We start from the raw sequence: 21020 nt of genomic DNA on the forward strand, positions 1-21020 counted from the left end.
GGAGTAAATACATGTGTTTACCTTTGACAAACACTCAGCATTCACAAGACTCGGTTCTAGGCATGGGGTGGGGGTGGGGGGACTCGAAGAAGACGCAGACGTGGGTCCTGCCCTGGAGAACCTTACAGTCCACGGGGATAATAAAGTGTGAATCTACGTTGTCACAGCACAAGCTGGAGCGCAGGAGGGCCTGGCATGACAGATGAGAGAGCTGGGGGTGTTCCTTGCTCCTACTTCCTCCAGGAGGTGCTACGCCCATGCAGGTAAATTTGGAAGAGTGGTCCCCACCCAATGTGACAGATTCCACCCACACTCTACACTGTCCTATGGGTCACGGGGGATCAAAGTGTCTCCAGCCTTTCCCTTCTTCCTACGGCCCAGAGAAGTGTGCCGGACATGGCCGTACTCCCAGAGGATTTCCCGAGCACCCGGCTCAAAGGCCTGAGAAGGATCCAGCTCAAGATGGCTCTCCCAGCTTAAAAGCGAATTAGGAACTGCTGTGCATCAAATACAGCTAGACTGAAAGACAAAGGAATCTGAGGAGGAAGGACAAAAGTGACTGGAGAATGGGCATGTCTGGGGGAAAAATGTTTTACTTGTTTTATCCCCAACCACCAAATGGGAACCGCACCAGGAATAGGCTGGCGGGGGTCCCTGAATGCATTTCTTGTGAGTGCTCTTAACACCAAATGGATCAAAAAAAAATTTTCCCCGAGATGCTGCAAAAACAGCATGTCCTTCTGTTGTTTCACAAATGACATTTAAGCAGCAATGACGCCGAGTATACAGGGAAGGAAGAGTGGTGTCAGGAACAAGAGCACAGAGGAGCGGGGCCAGCAGGGGTGGCGTTAAGTCAGGGACAGCCCAGGCTGGTGCAGGAGGTTGTGTTTAAAAATTGACAAGGAGGGACAAAGAAAGGACAGAAGGCCAGGAGAGAACTGAGGACCAGCATGCAGGAGCTTGATTTTCCAGTCTCTCCAGCAACACATTGCAAAAGGGGCCCCATCTGAGACCACCTTCCCCTTGGAGGAAAAGGGTGGGGGAGGAAGGCAAAGGGGCTTCTCTGTGGATCCTGAATGCTAAGGGGACTGCCTGGCCAGGAGTCGTGTCTGTGAAAAGAGCCAGGCACGTGACTGTACGTGAAGAGAAAACCAGCTGAGGCATGAAAAACTCAGAAATGGGAGGTGCCTCATTGACCCCTACCCCCCCACACATTGTTAAAGACCCAGGCACCCATTTCTGGTTTGGGTTTCTTCTTGCTTATGGTGTGACTGTGAGTGGGCACTCCTGATTTGTTTTAGCAGCTGTCGATAGATTTGTATCGAGAAACATGTCCTCGACAATGCAGAACGAGAGAGGGATGAAGTCCACCCACGGGGGCAAGGGGATGCGGAGCAAGTATGGCAATGTATTTCTCTTTGGCTCGAGGTTGCATTTTCATTAGCAGGAATGCTCCCAATTAAGAGCGATTATTTCTTGAGTATCTACACCGGTGCCAGGCACTAAGCACTTTATATGTATTATTGAGTTAATGCTATTGCAAAAAAGTGATGCAGGAATTTTTATACCCATTTTACAGGTAAGAAAATTGAGGCTAAGAGAGGTTAACTGATGTGTCAAAGTGTCACAGCAAGTTGGGGCAAAGCTGGAATGGGAACCCAGGTCTCTCTCACTCCCACGTCCAGAAGTTTTCCTCCGCTTCCTGGGGGCAAAAGACTCAAACAAAATAAAAAAAAAAAAATGATGGATGAGGGAAAGAAACCATGTCCTCGTGTGAGGGATACTATGTCCCTTTGCAGGAGATGAAGGGAAGACAGTGTAACACTATAGAACTGAAACTTGAAATCAGATAAATTGTGGAGACTTTGTTTCACATTACCAAAGTCGTATTTGCTTAACAAAGTGACTTTCTTAAGAGTTACTTTAAGTAGATGGCTCTCCAAGTACATTTAAGCTAAGAACCAAATAAAACTCTTTCACTCCTAAGTTTTGAGGAAGACAGAGAGTCCCTGAGAAGGCAGGGCATAAGAGTCCTCGAATGTCTCAAATCATGTCCCAGGAGTAGTGTTTATTCATGTCCAGTTCCCAGTCTTCAGGAATCCTAACAAAATGCAAGGATGGACTTGTGTGCCCCAGCAGCCAGGACACAAGGGTCTTATAGTAATGAGAGATTCAAAGGGCAAGTCACTTGTTCTGCAATTGTGTCCAGAGCCACGACCACGTAAAAGTGAGTTATAGCCTAAAAACCTGGAAGAAGAAACCTAGAACTGTAAGTCTCAAGCACAAGTCTCTCAAACACAAGTTTAATAAACTTTACAGACGGATTCCAGGGTCCTTTGGCCAAGGCAGAAATAAGGTGGTATTAACATGACTCATAACAGCTGAGGCCTTCCCTGATCTGGCTAAAGCTTCCCTGGCACACTGCATTTCAAAGGGTCTGTTACCTCAGGAAAGGCTACATTAAGTGTCTCTTACAATTATGTCTCAAAGAAACAGTACTGTCCTCATTAAATGTCCCTGTGGGTGACTCTGCTGAAGGGCAGGAACTTAACCCTGGTGGCTGACAGGACAAGGGAGAGGCCACCAAAGACTGGTTCCAACTCCACAGTCTGGGCCTCATCTGCTTATCAGGTTGAAACCTGCTTTAATTAGGGACCTAAGCAAAGAAGCAGATAAGGAACTGCTCTGTAAAGTACTTTAGCAGAGAAGGCACTGGGAGTCACAAGCCTGCCCGACAACTGTCCACCCTGGTGGGGGTTCAGAGAGACAGGCTGTGAACTTGAAAAGCCAATTCAGCACATGCAATCCCTTATCTCCACATAACAGACAGCAGAGAGCCACTCTCCCCAGAGGGTGGACTCCTCCCAGCCCAGAAGAGTGTCCCCGTCACCCAAATGAACAGCCATTCTCTTTGGAAACAGGACGTGCTACCAGAAGCACAGGTGTGTGTCTGTTTGTGGGCTGAGATTCTAACCCAGAGGTAGACAGTTTCCTGTCATTCCACAAGCATGTATCAAGTCCCCGTTACACACAGGACAATGTGGGGAGGACCACCAGACACGCCACAACACGCCCAACCTCCCATCATCTTCAAATTCCACTGGGGGGCTCTGGGAAGGTGGCAGCTACAGTGACACCTTCCCAATGCCTCCCTGAAAAACATGGAGAAACTACATGCAAAATCAACAGCTCACAGACAACATTCACAACAAAAGTAGGTGACAAGATATATGTGAATCTTAAGAAGACAAGATATCCCTGTGGACCCCAAAATACAAGCCGATGGACAAAGCCACTGAGAGCCACAAGTTGTGCATTTTATTGGCACCTTGCTAGAGAAAGCAGAGGGAGCAACAGGACACCTGAGAGACCTGAGAACAAAATTGCCCACATGCAGCAGGCACACCCTAGATGGCACACGTGGCCAGTTTGAGAGAGGCAGTGGGCACCGGGGACAGCTGTGCTCACTCCAACAGCAGGAGCCAGCGAGGGCGTGTGAGAGGAAGGTCTGGAGTGAGGCAGCTTTCTAATTCTAATTGTGTCATTAAGAATCAGGATTCTTGGTTTGGAAGAAAGGAGATACAAGTACGATATAAAAGTAGTTAAGTAAAAACTATGTAGTTCCGAATCTGAGTCTGGAACATCAGTTTGAACTCACAAAGGACTAGACGTCACACACACAGCACATGTGTGTATGCTCTGTCCACTGAAAAAACTAGAAACAATGACCAACCCAGTAGCAATAAGCATCCATAGTGCCCAGATTGTGGTCTTGAAATAGCTTTTCTGATTTTTTTAAAAATACAGGTTTTTTGGAGAAGTGGCTGATTGCAGGTCTGGGACAGAAAATAGACAACACGGCCTGGAATATCTTCATATTCTGGATTTTAAGGAAGATGTAAAAAAGCTCCTGGGTCATGTCAAAAGGACCCAAGACTCACTTTGAAGAAGCTCCAACTGGCCAAAGATGCGAAAATATGAGTTTCCAAAAGATAATTATGATGAATTGAAGCCCATCAAATACATGTAAATCCAAGAGTTCGTAATACTATTTTAAGAGACGTAATTGGTTTCATTTTTAAGAATGACAGGAAACCAGTGTACTATCCTGAAAAGTGGGTCTATAAAAAGAAAGCATCAAGCATTTAATCTGCCTTTCCTGTAAGAACGGTACCACTGGGAAACCAAATGGAAAATGAATGGAAGCTTCTTTTTAAAAAAAGTACTCCAGCTCACAAATGAAAACAAAATTAGAGTTAGAATTACACCATTTTGCAGCCCTTGGTGAAGTGCTGCCCCTAGACTTGAGCATCACTGTTGTTAACATGAATAAGGTGTGAAAACCACATTCTGGTGCTTCCTAGCGACGAGCACACTGCTTTGCCGGAGACACTGAACCTGAGTCTGGTCCTACCCCTGGGTGCACCTGAGTGCAGCAGCCAAAGTGCAGGATACACAAAAGGCAGAGGAATGCACTGAAGTACAGGGCAAACACGCGAGCTTGTGGAAACCTACAGGGTGAGAACTCCTGGGCCCTCCCATGGAAAACATTGTGAGGAAGAGAGAGCACCGGAAAAGATACTGCAGGTTTTAAAGGAGACGTCAAAGACATACCACTTTTTACAAAAGTGGCGAGACTCAAAAATAGCACCAGGGGATGCACACTGTTGGTCTGTTCATGCTGTTCTAACAAAATATCATACACAGGGTGGCTTATAAACAACAGATGTTTGTTTCTTGTGGTTCTGGGGGCTGGGAAGTCCAAGACCAAGGTAGATTTTGTGTCTGGTGAGGTCCCGCTTTCTGGCTCAGCACCTTCTTGCTGGGTCCTCACAAGGCAGAAGGGATGAATGAGCTCCCTGGGGTCTCTTTTATAAGAGACCGATCCCATTGGTGAGGGCTCCACCCTCATGACCTAATCACCTCCCAAGGCCCACCTCCTAATACCACCCCACTGGGGGTCAGGATTTCAACCTATGAATATGAGGGGGATGCAAACATTCAGGCCAGAGCACAATCTTCGGTGACTGATCATAAAGAAATACAAGGAAGTTGCAAGTGCAGGGCTCAGGGTGACGGGCAAAGCTCTACAGTCACAAGCGTGTTCACCAGACACATCACTCAGCTACACACCCGTTTAGTACTGCTTTTGTACTCTGTCATATTTTACAATAAAAAGAAAAACAAACTTTAAAAAATTCCCACAGGAATCAGTTTTAAAAGACAGCCAGAGAACTCACAGCTCTATTCAGACCAAAGCCAAGAGATAAGCCTGTCAACTAAAGAGTTAACACTAGTGACTGTCCGGACTCCCTGACTCTGCAGCCACCCAGGCTTCACAGCAGAGACTGCTTAATTCCACCTCCCCAGGTAAGTTAAAGAGCTTCTGGTCAACAGCTCGGCAAGCTGGGCCCCTGGTCCCATTCTGTCTGTGATACTGCAAAGGCCCTGGGCTCCTGTTAGGTTCCTTGTGAACCTGGTAGGTCCTTTCTTTAAATCCCAGCTCTAGTACTGGATGCCAGTTTTTCTGTTGTGGTGACTCTAGGACCCCAGTTCCTATGTAACAAGGTCATGCCTTATTATCTCCAAATATCCAAGGAACATCCAAAGTTCCACTCTGAACCCTGGTCCCATGACTGCTGTCCTCCCCACTGTGGGCCATCTGTCTGGCTAGACCTCTGACCTATTTCTGGAACCACCACCAATCATCTGCCTTCTGAGAGCGCCCATCTGGTGTGCAGTAAGGACTTTCAGACACTGCCTGTACCCAAGAGCCACCCTGACTGCCTGACTCCCACAGAATGACCCCCTGCAGCAGCCCAGGCCCTTCCTGTCCTTTCTGCACTGAAGACATTTACCCACCAGGTTCACCCAGGCCTCCAACCTATCTGCAGTCCCTTTTTCTTTGACACCACATGCTACCCAAGCCAGCTTTTTCTGTTCCTTACACATAACTCAGAATCAAAGACTCAGAAATGTCCAGGTCTGGAAGTGCTCTCAGACAGATCATCTTCTTCAGTAACCTTGTTTGCTTTGGTTAGGGAACAGAGAATCAAAGAAGAGATGGTGTGTTGGGCAGATCCCACATTTATTAGCAATAAAGCTCCTACCAGAACCCAGGAGTCTACAGCAATGACTTTCTCCCTATTTCCTCCCCATCCATCCACAGCCACTGTCTCTTTTCATTAATTCTCAGCACATCCATGTCCATGCAGGCTGCCATGAACCCTGCACCAGGAACAACACTGGGGAGGGGGAGATGGTGCTGGAGGGGCTGGGGGTATCCTGGTGCTGTAGGTGGATGAAGGAGGTACATGCAATCCTGCCTGACAGGAGTAAAGATGCATAGAAAGGACGATAAACAGGCAGGTACCACACAGCACGTTAAACACCATGAAGTGAAGATGGTCCTCGATGCTATTGACACACACACACACACACACACACACACACACACACACACACACACACACACATCAAAAGCTATAAAAGTCCATATGCAATTCTCTTTCAGGGAACTTATCTAGGGAACTAACCATGGGTGCATGAAAGCAGTCAGCTATGAGTCTGCTCATCTCAGCATGTTCATGACCGGGAAACATTGGAAACTACGTGAATGTCAAACAGTACTTGACCAGTTAAGTAAATTATGGTACGTCCATTCAGTGGAAACTATGTAGGGATAAAAATAACACAGCAAAATAATATCTAATGGTATGAAGAGATATTCATGAAATATTGGTCAGTGAAAATGTATATTGCAAAGCAGAATGTATATACACAATGGGCCCCAGCTTGTGATGGTGCAATGTACGGTTTTTAGACTTCATGATGGTACAGAAGCGCTAGGCGTGCAGCAGAGACTGTGCTTCGAGTACCCATACAAGCACTGTTTTTCACTTTCAGCACAGTATTCAACAAATTACATGAGTATTCAACACTTCCTTATAGAACGGGCTTGGTGTGAAATGACTTCACCCACTTGTAGGCTAATGTAAGTGTCCTGAGCACCTTTAAGGTAGGCGAGGCTGACCTATGATGTTCGTAGGTTAGGTGTATTAAATACATTCTTGACTTATAATATGTTCAACCTAGATGGATTTATTGAGGTGTAACCCCATCATAAGTCAAGGAGCATCTGTGCTATGATTCTATTGTTTAAGGTATTTATTACTATGGAGAAAGGAATAAAAGCATATTCACCAAAATGTTTAAAAACATGATTAGTAAAGCTACTTTGTATTCAATTCTTTTTTTTTACCTGTGTTTTCTATAATAAACATACCTTAATTATACAATCAAATGTTAGAACAAAATACTGTTCCTCCAGAAAACTCCTTAAAAACTCATCTGATTCTCTCATTCATTCCTGCTGTGACCTCAAATTTGTGTTTAGGATGTGCTCTGCAGTTGGATCTTGCAAACAATGTGGATTCTACCAACTCAGAGATAAAATCCAAACAAATGCACTATAATTCAACTAACAGCTTAACAAGCCTTCAGTGGGCTAACTTCTCTGCATACTGGCAGATGAGCTTTCCTGAGCACCAGAAAATCTTCAATCAGGGCTTAAAAACAAAAACCAAACAAGAAATTTAAACTCTAGTGCTAACCAAAGATATGCAAAACAGAATAAAGCACTGTTTCATGCTTATCATGCTAGCAAATGTTAAAAACAGCGGCAGCAGCTGCAGCCGGTGAGGTTGTAAGAAGGCATGAAGCCATGTAGTGCATCGAGCAACACGAACTTTGAAAAGTTAGCCCACTGAAAAAGAAAAGTAATTCATCCTGGCTCTCTCCACAGCACTTGGGCGGACTTCCCTGCATGCCTGTGATCCTGCTTTCCTTTCATAATAAAGTTTGCATCTTTAAAGTCCTTTGCTTCATCTTTTTTCTTTATATTTTTTGAAATACAAAGTTTCCCACAAGTTACAAGACATGGAAAAATAGCTGATTTTTATTTGTGTTTATTATTGTCCTGTGTGAGATTTAAAGGTTTTCCAACTGGAACCCTGTCATCTGCTCAGCATCTCAGAACACAGAAGAGTGGGCAGCGGGCAGGTGCAGAGATAGGGTCACAATTCCCATCTTCCCTCAGTCCACAGCCCAGCACATGTGATCTTCTTCCACTAAACATGCATGGGTGCCTTGAGGAGAACCACACAGATAGAACGACATACAGAGACTATCCAGAAAATTGCACCTAATTACAGAGAAGTCAGTTCTCCCACTCCACAGTAGACTCATTGCTGACAGACACACAGGCGCCCAGTCTCAAATATGGGAGTCACAGACTCTGAGGTGGGAGGAGCCTCCAAGAAGGCTCACATTCCTCCCAGGGCCCTTTTCCATACATCCATCAAGGCGTTTAGTGGCCATCAGACCAGTGTAGCAACTTACTTTATACACTTATATTTTGGTGAGCACGCTAAACATAACTAGCTGCCACCAAGTGGCTTTTTATCAGCAAGACTGAAAGAAATGCTCTCTGCTCGAGAAAACGGCTATTTGCAGAAGGCAGTTCTCCTGAGAACGTTCCACAGTGTGCTAACTACCTTGAGTATTGCTTTGCTTCAGAATTCTTTGTCTCTCGGTGAGGACGTGTGTGAGCGCGTATGCACATCTGTGGTCCTGGCCTGTAGTTACAGAAGAATGCAGAGACGAGACATGGACCATAATGCTCTCTCCTCTTCCCCCCTCCCTTACAGAGCGACTTCAAGCCAGAAGCACACTCCAAAGACAGTTCAGATGGGCAAGGAAGAGACAGCAACGCACTTCGCCAGCTGAGCAGCGTGGAATGCTCTGATACACTGCAAGGCAGAACTGATTTTTAAAAATTAAAGGAAAAGATAGTCAAGGCCTTCTCTCCCCCCGGTTGCTGTTGACTCTCCAAAACACTGGGTCTGGCGTGCTTTCTGATCCCTGGAGTTTGATGCACGTTTGATTCACAGACTGCAGCGTGTCTGCACCAGATGGCCTCGAGTTAATGAACACAAACTCATCACTTTTGCTCACCAGGGAAATGTGCAGCTCAATCTGATTTGTACTCTACAACTAAAAATATTTGAGTATTTTTAGGGAGCATTTTACTGAGACAAAATGGCACTTCAGGAAAGCATTAAAAGAACAGAGACTCACCAGCGAATCACAACTGCAATCTTGTGGATATTGACAAGCCAGCTCCTCAGATCACTCTAACACCAGAATCAAAGTAACGTGCTCGAAGATGTATAGGGAGGTGGCCCATTCTGCTCTCCCTGCTCTCTACTCTTCAACTCCATGGCCCTGCCCCAGGCCGAACCTGCTGTAGTCCCAAAGAGCAACGTAGAAGTCATTCCAAACCCTAGGTTCTCTCATACGCATACCAGCAAAAACATCTTAGTGGGTATACACAGACACACACACATACACTGTCTTTTATATATTCTGTAATGTCTTCTTGCGTATGCATTTTTACATATAACAACAACTTGGGGTTCAGGAAGAATTCACCAAATGAACTCTACAAGGTCTCCTTTTCATCCAAGTATGACAGAGCTTTGTTCAGCTGAGTGTTTTCTGGGTCATCAGCACCAGCAAATGAAATAGTTGACTCCTAAGAATGCATCAAGAATCAGGAAGCTGTTTTTGTGCAGCTCACTTTTTCCTGTCTCTAAATTCCCACATTTCATGTTTTATTTAGAAATCTTAGCGATTGGCTCATGGACATTAAAGTCATAACATCATAATTCAGCTTGGTCTCAGCTCTCTCCCAACAAAGTGAACAACCACATGACCGGGTTCTTTTCTCATTAAATGTGACTACTCGATAGCCAGCGTCCAGGGAGAAGGCCTCAAAGCCTTAGAAATACCAACCCAGGCTCCATCCCTGACCTACTGAATCCAAATCTGCATGTTCACAGATCCCAGGTGACTCATGTGTACATGCAAGTTTGAGAAGTACTTCCTGACTGTCATCTCACTGTGCGCAACAGTCTTGACTCCAGACCACAAGCACTCTCACAGGTGGCCTGTCTACATGGGGAAGAAGTTTAATTATCTAGCACCTTTCCCTACCTTCTATATTTTATAAATACCAGGCTTAACAGAAACCTTTGACTTTTTATAGTGATCATCTGCACAAACAGAAGTCACTTTTAGAAGGAACAAACATCACCGTTCATTATGTAATGTTCTTTGGTGAAGATTAGCACAAGGGAGGGAAAGTACACTGTTTTTCACTTGAACAGATGAGCTGGAGACAGGGTGGCATTACTAAGGAACAAGCTTCCAGCAAAGCATCTCCAGCTGCCTTTGGCAGGATGTCTTCTGACTCACAGCCTTCTCCCCTTAGGCAGCTGACCCGAGGTTCTCTTTCCAGCCAATTCTGGAGCAGCTATGGAGGACGGACAGGAAATAAAACTTTTGTGTGGTGGCTTAAAAAACATTCTCTTTGTCACCTCCAGGGATGCCACAGGCAGGCAGGGCAGTGGGAAGACCTTGCCCACTTAATTCCCCCAGGCTAGGCTGACTGCAGCAAATGGCCAAGATGGTCTGGAATGATGCTTGGAACTGGGGAAGGAAAGCTTGCTGCTGTGGAGGACGAGGCAGGAGCTGGGGGTGTGGTCAGCTGGGGGCTTGGTCTACCTGGTGCTGCTGCCATCCAGAGCTGCTGAGCACCGGGGCTGCCAGACACAGCCATAAGCCACCACGCCAGAACCAGAGACAAAGGGGGAACCAGCCCAAAGGCCAGCAAGTCTGACTCTGCAAATGTGGGAGCCACTTTCTGGCATGGTTTGGGTAATAATGAGTGAGCTCTGCTTTGGCGAAACCACCATGGTGGCTCTGGATTCATTTAACTCAGAAATTCACCCTAATAATAGATTTACAGGCCATTAGAGCAGGAAGGATTGTATACAACCTTCTCTTCCAGAGGTTTCTGATCCAAATGCCTTCAAAAGCCAGCAAGGACAGCCAATGAGTTACATGGGAAGGATGTAGAACTGTACTGTGCAACACTGTAACCACCAGCCACATGTGGCTACTGAAGACTTGAAATGTGGCTAGTCCAAAAGGAGACGTCTATGTGTATAAAACACAAAGTTTTTCAAAGATGTAGCAATAGTCTCCGAGAAGCGTGGGGACTAGAGCTAACTGCAAAGTGGATGCCTTTTTGAAAGGTACTAAAATTCAAACTAAAAAAAGAGAAGGCAACAGTAGACCAAATTCCCCTCATAGGCCACTGGTTTGTGACTAACGATTTTAAACACACAAAAAAAGAAAGGGCCCTAATGGCCCAGCTAGTTAATGGAAAGTCTGAAACACAAACCAAGTCTCCTGACTCTCTGGGTACAACAATTTTTCCTTTATAGAGGCTTGTGTGACAAAGTCAAAAGCTTTCGTGGCTGCTAGAAGGGAACCAAGGACCTTCATTAAGTGCCCTTACCTCTGTGGAATGTGCATGTGTAGAATGCGGGGGTTACATGAGAAGGCCCCTAGGTCCCCCTGGGCTCTAATATCCTAGCAACCGTGAGCCTCACATAGAGAACTCAGGAGTGATCATTTCATTAAATGAGTGCTTGCTGCTTTCCAATAAGTGCTAGACACAGGATGGAGGGAGTTTACAAAAGTAACTCTGGCAGGGTCCTCCTTATCTTTGAGGTGTTAGCAGAGGATGCACACACAGGGGAGAGGAACCTATGCACAAGGAACACAACAAGGTGACGGGTGCACGTCAGCACATGTGCAGGACACTGTGTGGTTGCAGACAAGAAAGCAATGCCACAGGCAGATGGGTGGCATCACGGGAGGATCCTAAAGCGTTTTAGTTAAATCCTGAAGAATGAAGAAAACAAAAAGGAGAGAAAGACATTCTAGCCAAAGGAAACAGCACATATAAACGCCAATGATGATGAAACCACAGAAAACAGGGCAGAGCTCAGCAGAGCAGAAAACCAGCTCATTGCATCGGAAGCACATACAGTTATTAAAACCATTTGCAACAGCGGCCTTGCAACTCATGACAGCAAAGGTGAACCTGCTGGCAGTGTAAATGTTGATGCTACCAAAAGCAATTTCTAAATATAAACTTCGGCAATTGAGACAATAAATTGTATTCTGTTTTATTTGTAATTGCTTTAATTTATGATTATCATGTGTAATTTGCATTATCTAACCACATTTTAAAGCGGATGGATGTATTGTATATGATTATTCAGATTTGGTAGGCATTCTTTTTATCCCATTTTCTTAGGCTGGTGTTCTCCACAGTGCTGGCATCATCGGAACGTTTTATCTTCACCGGATACAAAAAACCAACAATCAAAATGCCAAGCCGGCAGGGTTTTCAGATAGCAGGGGCCACGGGGCAGCCACTCTCTTCTTTCCCTGGCACTGGCTTCCGAGACTGTCCCGCATGCCCACATGCCTTGTCCTTAGCAAGCTTCTCCCCCACACCTCACAGAGCCCAGCTACCAGTTGCTCTCCAATTCTGCTGACCTATCCCTCTTTCCAGTATGACATGTGACTGCAGAGTATTAGCAAGGAAAGAAATAAATATTTTAGATGCCTTGGTAGTATGAACTGAACTTCCACTAAAGAGAAACCAATTATCTCTGGATATAAGTTGGGAAATAGGCATTTGACCACACTGCTGGTACAGTCCTCAAAAAAAGAAATGTCCTGGTGAGAGGGCCCTAGCACTTATTCAAATACAAAGCAATTTACTAGAACTACAAAAGGAAGGACTAAGTAAGCACTGATCTTAAGATCATCGTTATTCTTCCACTGTCTATGTGATCTCATGATTTAAAAGCAAACTCTCAACCGCAGGTTTGTATTCGTCAATCCCGAATCCATCTAAGAACGAACCCATTTTACATGAGGGTTCTTCTAGATGCACAGACCAGCTGCATCCTTCATTCATTCAACAAATAGTCACCAGGTGCCTGATCCACAAAGGGCAAAGACCAGCTGGGGGGACGTTTCGACAAGCTTAGTTCCATAGAGAGAGAAGACGTCTGCACTGGTAACTGCAGTGCAGGGCAGGGTGTGTCTCCATTGCTGGAGCAACAGAGGGGGCATCGGTCATTCTCTTCGGCTGGAGTGGCAGGCAAGGCAGCATGGAGGAGGGGAGAGAGAGCACGTGCTGGAAAGGATGGCCAGGGCAGTTTGATCAGAAAGTCAGGTAGGTGTCAAGTTGTGGTGAGCACCATGCTGGACACAACTCTTCAACATCGTGTTGTTCAGAGCTTGGAATTCCAGGCTAAGAAGTGCGAGGCCACAGAGGATTTCCAGGAGACAGAAGCGTAAGGAGACGGTGTGGTGGATGGAATCAGGAGGGTGAGACCAGAGCCCCGTGACCAGGCAGGAGGCTGAGGTCAGAGTCCAAGCCAAAGCAAGAGCTGAGGTGGGATGAGATGAAACAGCTGGAGATGGAAGAGGGGAAGACAAGGGAGACCCACCAGTGACTGAGCACGTGCAGGGGACAAGGGAGGGTGTCAGGGAGAACGGTGGGACTTCAGCAAGTGGGGACATCACAGAAAGGAATCAGCTTGGGAGAAACACCGTAAGTTTGGTTCCAGATGTTAATTTTGAGAGGCCAGTGTAATATCTAGTTGCAAATGTCCACGAAGCAGTGGGAAATGTGACCAGAAGGCAGAAAGTGGGAGATAAATCAGCCATATTCGGTAGCTGGCAAAGTTACAGAAAAGGGCCTTTCTCCACACTCAAAGAAAGAGACGGTTAAGGGAAGACCTTTACAAGCTCCAAATCAAATGCGTTCTGCAGTGGGCGGCCACGAGCTATGGTTTTCACACTAAAGCTAGGGGCGGGGGAAGGCAGGCCATCTCGGCAGGTGTCGCTGACGGGGGGGTTGACGCAGGGGAGGTCAACTATGCTTCCATCCATTTGCCACCGTCGACTCGTGTCTGCAGCCAGGTTGTCTCACTTCATAAGAATAAAGTAATAACCCCAGTGAATTAAACGACGGGATAGAATAAAATGCCAGATCTTTCACCAGCTGGCAAGGATGGGAACTCATCTGTCACGTGCCCCTACAACCCCAATTCTGCTGGAACCTCACATTTGCAGAGCATGTTCTAGATCACAGTTCTCTGCACATTCCTGACCTCGCTTAATACTCACAACAGCCCACAATACAGGCAAGCAGGGCAAGGATTACTAGCTCCAGTTTGTAGATTAGGAAGTAATTTTTTTTTAAAAAGTTGTTTAAGGCACCAAATCACCACCAAAGTCCATAAAAGGGAGTTAGAAACTCTCAGCACACAGTAAGTGTTTCTTGGATGGTTTTTATCATGTGACTTCTTTCCAATTCTTTTCCCATCCAACCACAATTATCCTTGACCACTGTTTGCTTTCTGCTGGCATTTCGTCCTCTGGGCCTGAGTTCCTCAGCTCTGTTTTTGTCACCATGTACATACAGTGGCTCACATTTTCTTTCTTAGACCTACCTGGCCCCTCACACGCCCTATTTGACTTTTTCTTCTGCCACTCTTTGACTGTCCTTTTAGTTCACTCCTCTTATCATTTATCAACTCCCCTGACCCCCAATTTGCTGGGCCACCTAATCTAGACTGATTAGTCATGCATCAGAAACACGAAGTCCTGCTGTTGTAACAGAGAGTGTGTGCATTTCTGAGGAGCATGTTAGAAACCGATTTGGCAGAAAGAAGGGCACCTTGCTGCACACTAACAAAGCTTTACTAACATTTTCCTGAAGACGGCTGCTGCCGGCGAGTTGAACAGAGGCTGATGAGGGGGATAGGGAGAGGTGGCCACAGGGAGTATAAGGCTCAAGATGGAAAATCATGAACCAGACAATTCTGTCAAGGAAAACTTATCAACAATCGATATTGCAACCAGAAAAATTAACCAACTTCCAGAAGCAGAAAGGAATCTACTTGAACATGGATCAACCTATATTGGACTTAATGCCACTCTGTGGCCTAACAGCAGACGGTCTTCTTGGACGTGTCTTAACTGTGACTCAGGCTCATGGAGCTGCTGGCTTACCAAAGGTGGGGACCCAATTTCTGACAATGCAGGTATCTCACAAAAGTTTTGTGAATTTACCTTTGCATACAGTTGATTTGAATTGTGAAACCTGTACCATAACATGGCGTGGATTGGCTGGTCTTGTTTTTGGTGGTCTGTACCTGGTTTTCTTGGCTATACCTGTGAATCGTGGTCTAGCAGGCAGGTATGACTCAGCCCTGCTACTAGAGAAAGGAAACAATTTACTGGATTAGAATTTCTAAGCCCATCTTTAGGAAGAAGTTCATCCCCACTTTGCTCCAGATTGTGTTTGCAACACACCTTGTCTAGACAATAAACTACTTATAAAGGCCTTTCAGTTACCAGAACCTGGTCTAGAAATTCATTGATTTTAAGCAAATATGCACACACACACACACACACACACACACAAATGGTAAAAATAGCCTACATCTAACGTATGAATCCACATGGACTTGTAATTGATCCCATGAGGTACAATTTTGGGACCTACAACAAAAGCCTACAGAGGGCAACAAAAGCCAGGAGACCACTATGGCTGCCCACTCCTCAAACGAGGCACGACTCTTTTGGTTTGCTCAGATCGTCTTCCCACCTCTCCTCCTCCACTCATTACATCAGGCCTAGAGTTTGGTCTGTAACACAAGAGGGAAAAATAACCACAGAGCAATTTTCACGGTGACTTCATAAAGAAGCCAAACAGGAATGAAAATGAAAAATATAGAAATAAATTTTCCTCTCACAAGTGCTTGGGTGTTCAACTCTGTGGGTTCCTGAAACCACAGGGCATCCTTTCCTTCTGAGTTTCTGTTGTAGAGGAGATGGGAGGAAGTCATGAACCATGAAACACTAGACTGCCCTCAAATATACCAGCTGAAACTGAAATAGGGCCCCAGAGACAAACATGCCTCATCTTCATGCTAAAATCTCCAACCAAGGAGGAGCTGGGACTTCCACACCTACCTGTCCCTGTGTTTTGTCATGGGTCAACCACAACAGGGAAGTCTCAGTTCTCCACCTATGGACTGTACTAGCCAAGGGCCCAAGGTTTAGCCTGTGTGACAACCTCCTGAGGTCCCGCTGTTGCCCAAAGGTCACATCTTTCCCAGGCCCAAAGGCAAATTTGGCTTCAGAACTGACCAGCGAACCATGTCCCACAGTCAACCAATGAGAATCGCATGAGCTTGTACCCTTCACTTACATGTGAGGACCTCAGTGAGGACCTGGGCAGGAAGTCAGCAGGAACTTTGGCGACATAAGACACCCCTTTCTCTTGTCCAGGGAGACACTGCTTTGGGAGAGATCCCCAGCGTTCTTACCTGCAAGTAATGAAGCCTCTTCCTCCTCCCCTGTCTTGGTGCAGGTTTTGTGCTCCCTGAAGGATGGACCCCCAGAGTGCGGGCCCCCACAGTGTGGTAACAAAAGATATCCCCCAAACCAGGTCCCTTTTCTCATGCCTATTTTTCTTTCTTACTAAATCCTGCTATTTTGTAAAATGTTTTTGTATTCGTAAATGTGTTTCTGCCACCAGAAGGAACCACAAAAATTCCTCTACCATTAGCCCCTGATCTTGACAAATTAAGCACTGATGACACGTTCTTATAAAATGTAAAGTAGGCAAGTAGAGGAGGAGGATAAAGGGGAGGAGAGGACTTGGTCCCAGGGCTCGCTCCCTGCTTAGGGATCTGTGAGAGCGGGAATGTCCAGGAGGGCGGGATGGGCTCATCCACCTACAGCCTGTGACCCGGGGGCTATCAGCAGGGACTGGAGCAACAGCCTCTCAGGCTCCCTGTGCGGTGCAGAATGTGTGACAATTCTTCCTCCACCCAACTCTGCTGTTGGGTGCTGGGTGCTCAGTGCTGGCCAGAGGGAGGCGGGGACAGGCCACCAGCCACCGGCCACACACTGAAGGGAGCCCTGGCCCAGGGTCGTGGAGGCCCAGGTGTGGCCTGTACACAGCACCCACCTGCCTCACAGGGGACCTCGCCCGCAGGGCAGGGAGCCTGCGTGCAGCTGGGACGTCTGCAGGCGTCTCCACGCCTGTTGGGACAGGTGCAAGGGCTAGCCCTGGGCTCTCTGGCTCACCGGGCATGGGGCCAGCACAGGAGCCTAAGGCTGAGGCCGGAACAGTGCTTCAGGTCACCTTGCATCGTCAGAGTGGTCCCGGAAAAGGAAAATTGGTTTTCACAACCACCAAGTGCAGGAGTAGATATCGCAGTGGAACGCTGTCCTCTTTCCGCTCAGGGAAAGTGGAATGTGACAGCGGGCTCGAGCACAGCCTCCTCCCCACCAAGAAGCCCGTGCCAGGGAGGGCCGCTGGCTGCTCTCCGCCCCGCATCCCCGCGTCCCCGCCAGCGAACACCCGCCCCCCCCTCCGCCCCCGTCCTGGTCCTCCCCTCGCTGGCGGCCCGCGCTGCCATGACAACGGGAGGACGGTGGGCGGGGCGCCACGGCCATCACGTGGCCGGCTCCGTGTGGTGGGGCCCTTGCAGGCGAGGAGACCCCGCTCCTCGGCCCCTGGACCCCCGGAGCCCACTCCCCGGCCTCTACTCCCCAAGTTTCTGGCACAGATGCAGACCAGGGCTCTGTCCCCATGAGCTGGGGACACAGACCTGCACCTGCCGAGACGAAACCCACGGGGCTGTCACGGCAAACGCACTGCCTCTGTGAGAAACAACAAACCCTATGTCACAGTCCCTGCCACTAAAATGAAAGGCTCCTGCTCCCTCCCGCCCCTAGCAATTTTTTCTGATCATGTCATCCCTAAGGCCATTTTATATAGACTAAACCAGGACAGGGCTTACAAATGTGCCTGCCTGAACAGCAAAGGTCCTTTGGCTGTCTCTAAAATAGAGCATTTCCTGGCTGAAATGTCTCGGCTGCCTGCCATTCCTCTTCCCCCGACACTAACGAATATGTGTGTAATAAACCCATGGGTCAGCTGGTAAGGTAAGAGGTGACACTGACAGCAGGCACTGAGGCAGTTGTCCCTCCCTGCTTACAGCCAATGGGCCGGGACCTACCCTCATGCCTATTATCTGACCACATGAGTCAGAGAGAGGAGAAGAAGCAGTAGAGGTCCTGCCCTAATCCCATACATGAAGTGCGCTGACTGCGTCAGAGGATGGGGCAATGTTGCTTACGGTAATTTTGTGCCCGGGTTCAATTCACATGGCAAACATTCACAGGGCACCTGCTTTATGGAAAGTACTGCTGGGGTGTTGCAGAAGGTGCAGAGTAAAGGAGGGTCCCCCTCACTATCGAGAGGGAGAGAAACGTGGAAACCCGGATACTGGGTGGGAAGAAACAAGCACCAGAAGCCACACAGTGTCCTGATGCGTGGGAGAAGAACAGGCGGTCTGTGACAGCCACGTTACATAGTCACCATATCATATAATCCTCATAACTCCCTAAGAAGCAGCCATTTTCAGCCTGTCTGACAAATCAGCAAACCCAGGCTTAGGCTAACAATCCAAGGTCACACAACAAGCAAGCACAAAGCCACAGTTGCACCAGTCATCCAGGCACCTCTGCGGGGTTTCTGCTCCATCCGCAGATAAACAGAAGATGAGCCCCTGCAGAGGATGCAGCTGTGCGTGTAGGTGCCATTTCACCGGCGCAATCATGTGCATGAAACCGTGGGCTTCAAACGCTCACTGCCATTTTCCTAATACATGTTAAACACATAACTAATATTTTAAAGATTCATGTGGATAACACCCTAAAATCATCTTGCACACCACACAGGATCCATATGCCACATTTGGGAGCCACTGAACTCGCCATTCTGTCCCTGAAAGATGAGGAGAAGTAGGCCCCATGGGAAACTTGAATTCATTCATTCAAACGTCACGCTCTGCTGGCCAGGGTTATGTTGTGCATACACCTCCACTGAAATGAAAATGTCTCCTTGGTCCTCACGAGATTGCTTGCTTCTACCATCAGCCTGACCAGTGAGTGGCATCCTCGGGGGCTTGCAATGCACTGAATGGAAAGCAGAGGGCCCGAGTACAAGACTGACTGCCCGGCAAGGCCCACGTCTGCGTGGCTATGGGCAGCAGACCAGTAGGCCCAACTCCACCCCGAGATGCATGTCCCTGTCGCTGCAGCAAAGGCCCACAACCACCAGAGGGCAGTAGCATAAACAAGATTTTTCATGTGGGCCAGAACATGGATGCGCACAGTTTAATATGTAAAGCCCATTATTATAAGCTTTTTCTTTCCCCACCCCCTGTTAATGAACAAATGCCCAGGGGTAATGCAGAGATTTCTAAATACAGTGCAGGAAAGGGCAATCTGTACTCATGCGCAGGGAGTCTAACACACAGTAATAAGTGGAAATGAAAATAATCACCCAGATGCAACTGAACCATTAAGGCTAAAGATCTAGCTCTCTACACGGCCGCATACACAGAAATACAGATGACTGACTACCAGAAATGGGCATTTTAAAAATATTTTTTTCACAAGTTCTTAATTAGAATTCATAACAATACCCATAATTATAACCTCAAAGCTACAAGAGGGATCTAAGAGGAATTTTGTCTCTATTGCTGGGCATACAAAGGGATTTTTCTCTTTGACCAAAGTAAGTGAATAAATTATTCAGGGACTTACCATGGGCATTTAAAATCATAACTTCATGCTTAAACAACAGCACGAATAAAATTTTTTTAAAAAAGAAAAAAAGACAGAGAGCTGTCTACTCCCCATTTACCTATGTCTATTCAGGTCTTCCAACGCAAATAAATGATTTTTCAGTGCTGGGGAAAGCAGGAGTGTTTTGGTGCTCTTGACTGGTTTTGAACATCGCAGCACAGAGAATACAATAGACTGAGAAGGGATACTTCTACCATGGAAGCTACCCATTTCCCTGGGAACAAAGAAACAGAAATAACCCTGACATTTTCTTGGTTCGTGAAGGAAAGGAAGACTCCCCGATCCTATGTGTTAATGACGGTATGAGATGCGAGGACCTCTGGAAAAGCAGGATGAAGTCATTGTGGACAGCCCCGTCTCTGGAGTCACCCCATAAACCCTGATATTTGTAAAATGCTCGACAGATTACCAAGTGCATTCACACGAGGGTGGAAGGCATATGGAATTCAGAGGTAGATGACTCTGTCTAATTTTACTGTCGAGGTCACCTTGGGAATGTGAAGGGACCTATCTGAGCTCAGTTTCCTTCTAAGGCAGGTAAGAGAACAGATCTCGCACTACCTCGGTGCGGATGTGACAATCATTCAGCATAATATGGGAGAAAGCACTGCACTAAAAACCAATAAGATCATGAACAGTTTTGCTGTTTTCATTTCCCCCCTTTTTCAGATGAGGAACTAGAGCTGCAGAAGTTTGTCCGGATGTCATGGTTGGTGTGGGCAGAACCAGGGCTCCAGCCAGGAGTGTTCACCCAAGGCCATGACTCTCCCTACTCCATGGAGCTCAGCACACAAAACAAGCCCGTCCTGATCTCCTGGGGTTGCCAACAAAATACTGCAGGCTGGGGCTGGCAAGGTAGGTGACAGGTGTGTGCTCCCATGACTTCTTTGTGCATGCACAGAGAGAGAGAGAGAGGCCTTGGTGTATCTTCTTTAAAGGTACTCCTCCCATCATGGGGGGTCCCACCCTCATGACCTCATCTAACCCTAATCACCTCCCAAAGGCCCCACCTCCTAATATACCACACTGAGCATGAGGGTTTCAACATAGGAATTTGGGGGGGGGGGGACACCAACATTCAGTCCATAACAATGGGCAGCAAAGTTGGCTTTTTTCTCCCACTCCAGCTCGTCAGTTCAGGTTGACAAATATTTGCCGACTGTCTGCCAGGTGCCAAGCACCGTACTGGGCACTGGAGACACAAAGGTGAACCCCCAGAGAGCTTACTTAATGGAGAAAATGTCAGCATAGTTCCTGGAAATTCTCTACTGGAAAGAGCATTTGCGATGTGAGCTTTTGTGACTGAATGTGGGACCGTTTATTACAACCAATTTCACAAGATCCTT

The 21020-nt window shown here is 47.0% G+C and overlaps 1 protein-coding gene and 1 pseudogene across 1 annotated transcript in view; one reads left to right on the top strand and one right to left on the bottom strand.

Annotated features, from left to right (window-relative positions):
* MSRA (methionine sulfoxide reductase A) overlaps nucleotides 1–21020 on the bottom strand; it is a 350738-nt gene that overhangs the window by 54481 nt on the left and 275237 nt on the right. The window lies entirely within an intron of this gene.
* Nucleotides 14798–15383, top strand: LOC134368025 (transmembrane protein 126A-like; annotated as a pseudogene).

The sequence above is a fragment of the Cynocephalus volans genome, chromosome 2, assembly GCF_027409185.1.
Source record: "Cynocephalus volans isolate mCynVol1 chromosome 2, mCynVol1.pri, whole genome shotgun sequence".
Taxonomy (NCBI): Eukaryota; Metazoa; Chordata; class Mammalia; order Dermoptera; family Cynocephalidae; genus Cynocephalus; species Cynocephalus volans.